A 6,000-nucleotide genomic window follows, 5' to 3' on the forward strand; every position below is an offset into this window, starting at 1 on the left:
TTTTTTTATAATCACAACACCTAAGCAGGAAAGCAAATAGATGCTTGAAGCCCTCTAGGCACTGTAACATAAATGCTTACTATCAAAAGCATAAACGGTCTATGTGATAGATTGTAAAAATTATTATGATCAACAAAACAACATTTTGACCCAACCCAAGCTATTACAAATTAAAGAATAATAGTATGATTAGAATAAAGCCAGTCTTTTTTCACCTTTAGAGCATTTGTCCAAGCAAGTGGGTCATGGATTTTTGAACACTTTAATAAGTTCTGCAAGCTCTGCAACTGGAAACATCTGAATTTAAGAAAAAATAAAATAAAACTATATCATAGCAATGCTGAAAATGATATAATTAGTAAAGGGTATCAATCCAAAAATTATAATTAGAGAGAGAGAGAGGAGAAAATGCAGAGGATTGACAGAGAGATAGCACACTCTTTTATTCTGCGCTGAAGATTTTAGAAGATCCGGTGGTCACTGTGCCTCTTCTTGAAGCTCGTAAAGGAAAATCATAAGAGCCTCAAGTTTCCAAATTCAAAATGAACCAGGAGAACTTCGAAGTAGAATTAATGGAGAAGTGCCTCTTCTGTAGGCAATCTAAACTCATCTGATTTGTCTTTGATATTGAGCTGCAATTCTACCTCTGTATCTTTTAGTTCTCTTGCCTTTTTCTTATCAATTGCTCTAAGATATCTGATCCATCCAAATACAAGTCAGAACCTAAATCTAAATCTTTCTCTACAACGTGAAAGGAAAACCCATAAGAAACAAATTCAAGGAGATATTATACAATTCCATTGGAATAACCAGCATTTCCATATGGGCTAGCATTCCATACTATTTCTCGTGGTGTGGCAACTTGAGTATTTTATCCGCCTCACTTTTTGTTTCACATTAAAAAAGGATGCAATGAAACTGAAGGATAGAGTTGATGTCATATGGACATCGCGGTGGGCCTCATAGGGCTTTCAGTTACAAGAGCCTGAAAGTACTTGGGCCATATCCACAATTCATTCCTCCTAAGGAGCAAGCACCATAACTGGAAAGAAAGACCTGTCGCTTTTGTAACTGTGAACACATTCAAGTAGAAATTTCATAGGCATAAAATGTAAATAGATTCAACATTACCAAGCTCGAATTAAAATCCAAGCATGCACTAAGCTGTAGATATCTTTTTCCCTAAATAAAAGCTTGGCATGTATATTAATAGAAGGAGATTTACCATGTAGTGCCCATCTATGTATTCAAGAGTGGCACCAATTGGAACCTGTGAATCATACACAACCAGTCCAACCTGCCATTGATTATATATTTTACTTAAACTGCTCAATGTGTAGTGCCAACTGACAAATGAATAAGTAAATGAATATTAAGCAATTCTTACCCTTGATCACTTGCTTAATGGGTCTAGATTGACTCCTCTGTTAATAAAAACACCAGTCAAATCTTGTCTATGAGTCTATACAAAAACAGGGGAAAGAAAAGACATGAAGAAAAGAAATTCCCCAAAACATAATCAAACAAATGCATCTTTCAAGCCAACTACAGTGATCTGTCACAAATAATTGTACAGATGCCTCTACCAGGTGACCCACTGATTCAGAGTGGCCACACAAAAGTGCAGTAAAGTGTTTGGCCAGTTGTTGTTGTTTCATTTTGGTCTAGTCTCATTTTGTTGATCTTTTTCTTTTTCTAAATGACAATACATACAACTATGGCTGTATTTCAATCCCATTCCACAAATCCTACAGTCTCCTTGCAGCTTCTCGCTTTTCTAGCTGCCCAAACACAAAGGCCATGATCAATATCTTCAAGGAAGATAGAAAAGACCGACAAAAAGATAGAAAACTCTGTAAGCAGGAAGTGGACGCACATAAATCACAGTTCCGCAGAAAAAAAATAGTAGTTGTTCCTAATTAATGATTTTGGTGTAGTGCCACTTACCACACATCAACAGGAGTAATGTTAGGATCCAAGGAGGATTTCTAGTGCCCGGTACTATAGCGTAATCACCTGAAAAGAGTGTAACTAACCACACAAACTCACCTACAATGAAGAAAAGTACCAATGTGGGTGTGGCTCCATTTTAAACCAATGATGGTCAAAGCTATTAATGTTGTTCCATGTTTGGTGGCTAGCCTCGCATGGGTCATTCCTCTTTATTGATCTAGGTAGTGGCAAATGTGCCACAAATTGCCTTTCCATCTATACTTGAGAAAACAGTCTTGGAAATCCTCTATTGCAAATCATACACAAAAAATAAAAACAAAAACAAAAAATGGTCTAAAAACTACAGACACCCTTTACACTAATACAAAACATGCAATCATACTATTTACACCACCTTACAGATAGATGCACCCTTTCCTCCAAGTTTCAGTAATACAACAAAAAAAAGCTATACTACCATAATACCAGAAGTAGAAAGAAAGGAGTCATCTAACAAACAGGTTGTATTCAGAAATTAGTTGCCATTCTCATAATTTTCAAACCCACCAAAGAATCGAAAAAAAAAAAAAAACTCTAAAATTCAGACTCAGTCCTACTTCAAATATTAGATTTCTCAAGATAACAGAATCATACAGCAAAAGTTACCCAAATAATCCTGAAAAAAATGGAACAAGAACAACTCAAAACAAGATATACACAAACAACACTTACAATAATCTCTACAAAATTCCAATTCCTTCCTAAAATCCAGTAACAAACTTCCAATCAGAATCAATGCTGGAAAATTAGAGCTGATATAGGAGTAAAGATCAAGCAGGTAAGTTAAAGACAATGCATAAATCAAGAGTGTTTCAAACATCATGTACCCAACATTAGCTAAATGAACATATCCATAAGCAATTGAGAACTAACTGACATGGGCAAAATCAGGGTGAGTATATATGGAAAAAGAAAAGAGAAGAAAGGTATATGATCTCTAAAATATGGCATATGACATGCATGGAGATTCAAATGTTTCATACCCGCAGGATAATAGCATGAAGATTCAAATGTTTGGTTTCAACATAGTAAATCCCTAATTAGGGTTTCAACATCGTAAATCCCTAATTAGGAATTCGCCATTGTAAAATCCTAATTAGGGTTTCAACATTGAAGATACTGATCTCAAGAGAGAGATTGAGGGCGACATTGACACACAGAGAGAGATAGAGAGAGACCTAAGAGAGGGAAATCGAGAGTGATTGTGCCACGTATGGAGGTTTCTTCACCGCCCGATTGAGAGAGAGCTCTTGCTTGGCAGAATGGGGGAGAGAGAGAGAGAGAGAGAGAGAGAGAGTTGCAGTGGGTAGTTGTTGGAGTTGCAGCAGAGAGTCCGTTCATAGAGTTGTAGAGAGAGGTGCCGTGGAGTTGCAGAGAGAGAGAGAGAGAGAGAGGGCGGGGAGAAGGACAGAGTCACGGGCTGGGATAGGAATGAATAGGGTTTTTTTTTTTTTTGAATTTGTACACCTCATTTAGCAGCGCCCTATTCTGTTCAGCAACGGTACAATGCAACTCCGAAAGTGCCGACTAATCCCCTTTTTGTTGTAGTGCATGACTTCAATGCATTAGATGTTGGACCAGTAACGGTTGCTAGTGCATTGGAAAACCATAACTACACGTTTTCCCTCTTACACAAACAATTTAAACTGGTAAAAAAATGTTTGATCTAACAGATCACTAAACCAAATTAGTCTAACACCTTAGCATTGAGGATGAGAGAGAAAGATCTCACTGCATAATGAGACGACATAGCAAAACCCAACTAATTCTATGGTGACATTCAACCGGTGGAACCAAGGAAATCCTTTACTGGATCAAAAAAGCAGTGTCATGGTGGTCTTCGATCAAGAAGTTCGCTTATGTATATCGGAATAGTAGATATTGTTGGCAAGATTCACCACTCCGGTACCAGAAGGAAGAGAGATGGCGTAAATGGGAGAATAGGGTTTGTTTCATGCCCTACTCATTTCTTCTATTTAATAAAAAGCCCAGTGGGCCAGGTCCAATACATATAACACTTGCTTTTCGACATCAGAAAAGGTTGAAAATTAACCTCTTGGACACGGCTCATGGTAAATGATCAATGTTCAAAGTATCATCCAAACCCGATATGTGTTCCCGATGAATATTGGTACTTTACATGAACAAGAAATCCAAATGCGCTTAAAATAGCGACACATTGTGATACAGGCCATTCAATGGTGAATAAAACAATCTGGTGAACCAATTTTAAACCTCGTAGGATAAAAGATTATCTAAACAACTTGAGGTGGTGGCATGTGTAGCTTACTTTTTAACACCAGTGTCATTAGGACATAAGAATAATGCAAAAAGATGGGCCACACCATGAAGATCGGGCTTAACATCCTACTAAATTAGGAGAGGATTCTTAAAATTTCTAATCCGGGGTTTTTTATAGACGTCACACATGTGATCCCTACTAATGCAAACACATGCATGGAATGTGTGGGAGCTCTGGGATTTCTATCAGGTAAGATGCGCGGATTAGATCTTCTAGCTGAAAAACTTGGTTTTAATTGCACGGTGGGCGACTAGGGCGGTCAATGGTACCCGACATGAGGGTACCTGAAGAACCTAGCCAGATTTTAGTAGGCTTTAGTCCAAATTCTTGGACCCGTCTAGTATCAGATTGGGCTCACGACCACCATTTTAGACCCACTTAAAATACTGTGGTAATTGGCTCAGTCGGGTCCATCTCAGATCCGATTAAAATTAGATCCGGTCAGATCTAATAATTATAACAGTGCTATTATGTATATATTGCTATATATTGTTTATTCAATCCATGGAGTGAGGTTTATTAAGCCGCACGTGTGTAAGAGAGCTAATTTACGCTGCATTTATCAAGGTGGTACACGTCTGTGTGATGTAATCTATCCTCTCACAAGCCCTACTATGTAAAACTCTTATTTGAGGTTAATTTGACCTAGACCCAATTCAAGACCAAGGTCTAAACGCTTGATGGGTATCCAAGGTCTAAACGCTTGATGCATATCCATACACAAACTCCATTGAATCTGAATCAGGGACCTCAAGAATGAGACAATAAATAGAAGGGACCTGGACCCGAACCCGATTAGTCGCCCTCCAAGAACTCTTACTACAAGAAAATATACCTTTATCGGCGGCCAAAACTATCGGTACAGGTCCCAGAAACTGATAGCAAAGCCTTTGCCAGTGGCCAAACACGCGCCGAAAAAGAAGACGTCACTAATTCATTTCCTGGGGCTCATTGGGCTTTCCTGGTGGTTTTGCTAATCGTTGTTATAGGTGAGCTTTACTGGCAGTCAGCAGTCTTTACCAGCGCTTCTTATGACTGTCATTATAGCCTGAAAAAGCACCGTTAATGTCTTCCTAAGCGTTGGGAAAAGCCTGATAAGTGCTTGAAAAGGTCTTATAAGCGTCGGTAAAGGTATGTCGAACTACCACTAAAGGTCTACTAAAATGCTATACTGGTTTGCCGAAGCACCAATATAGATCACTGGTAAAAATATTTTTTTAATACATTTGGTTTTTCATATTTGATTAAAATCTGTATTTTTTTCTATATATTTGAAATCCAAAAAATGTTGCACAACATAGTTAAAAATAAATATTAAAATAATATTTACAACAATAAGTTGAATGGTTCCAAAAACATTTTTAAAAAAATCCATCGATCCAACTCCCATTTGTCCCTACCTATAACCTGTAAAACAAAATAGAAAAAATATATTAATTACATCCCAAAAAAAATAAAAAAATCTATCTATAGATATTAAATTAACTAATGAAGATAATCTTCTATACATGTTTAAATCCATATCTCACTTCCCAACTCTTAAGTTTTACCAATTTCTATTTAAATATGAGTTAAATGAGATCATTTTAGAGATAAATTTGATATTTTAATAATATAAGTGTTGGATGCTTTGACAACATTTGTATTTTATATTCTTTTACTGTAAGTATCTACGCCATGTCTTTTAGACTTAGATAAACTCATTT

General features: G+C 36.9%; 1 long non-coding RNA gene across 1 annotated transcript; it reads right to left on the bottom strand.

Moving 5' to 3' along the window:
• Positions 1–1,960: 1,960 nt before the first annotated feature.
• Positions 1,961–3,293, bottom strand: LOC131251709 (uncharacterized). Its single transcript, XR_009174022.1, has 3 exons — positions 3,171–3,293; positions 2,665–2,730; positions 1,961–2,031 (listed from the first exon to the last, which is right to left on the bottom strand). It is a non-coding gene; the product is annotated as an uncharacterized LOC131251709 (long non-coding RNA).
• Between the last annotated feature and the right edge of the window lie 2,707 nt (positions 3,294–6,000).

The sequence above is a fragment of the Magnolia sinica genome, chromosome 1 (genome assembly GCF_029962835.1).
Source record: "Magnolia sinica isolate HGM2019 chromosome 1, MsV1, whole genome shotgun sequence".
NCBI classification, from domain to species: Eukaryota; Viridiplantae; Streptophyta; class Magnoliopsida; order Magnoliales; family Magnoliaceae; genus Magnolia; species Magnolia sinica.